The following is a 280-nucleotide window of genomic DNA, read 5'->3' as shown; positions in this document are numbered from 1 at the left end:
CAACAACCTTCCGATTAGGGGACGACCCGCTCTGCCTCTGCACCACAGCCGCCCAAAAGAAAAGAAAGGGTAAAGAAAGCCCTGGTAGACCCCCTTACATATGTAGGTACATATGTAGTTACATATGTAGTTAGTAGACTGGTGGTGCTGAAGCAACGTTGTTCCTGTATTATTCTGAAGCCTGTGCAGGTTTCTCGTGGTCCATGTAAATGGACAGTACTTATATAGCGCCTTTCTAGTCTTTAAACCACTCAATGCGCTGTACACTACATGCCACACT

General features: G+C 46.1%; 1 protein-coding gene across 1 annotated transcript in view; it reads left to right on the top strand.

Annotated features, from left to right (window-relative positions):
- Positions 1–280, top strand: part of kcnh3 (potassium voltage-gated channel, subfamily H (eag-related), member 3) — a 130,630-nt gene that overhangs the window by 90,682 nt on the left and 39,668 nt on the right.

This window comes from Morone saxatilis, unplaced genomic scaffold (genome assembly GCF_004916995.1).
Source record: "Morone saxatilis isolate NCDOM2014 unplaced genomic scaffold, NCSU_SB_2.0 Contig5, whole genome shotgun sequence".
Classification (NCBI taxonomy): Eukaryota; Metazoa; Chordata; class Actinopteri; family Moronidae; genus Morone; species Morone saxatilis.
Note: the sequence above shows the minus strand (reverse complement) of the source record. Positions and strands in the feature narration are given on the sequence as shown.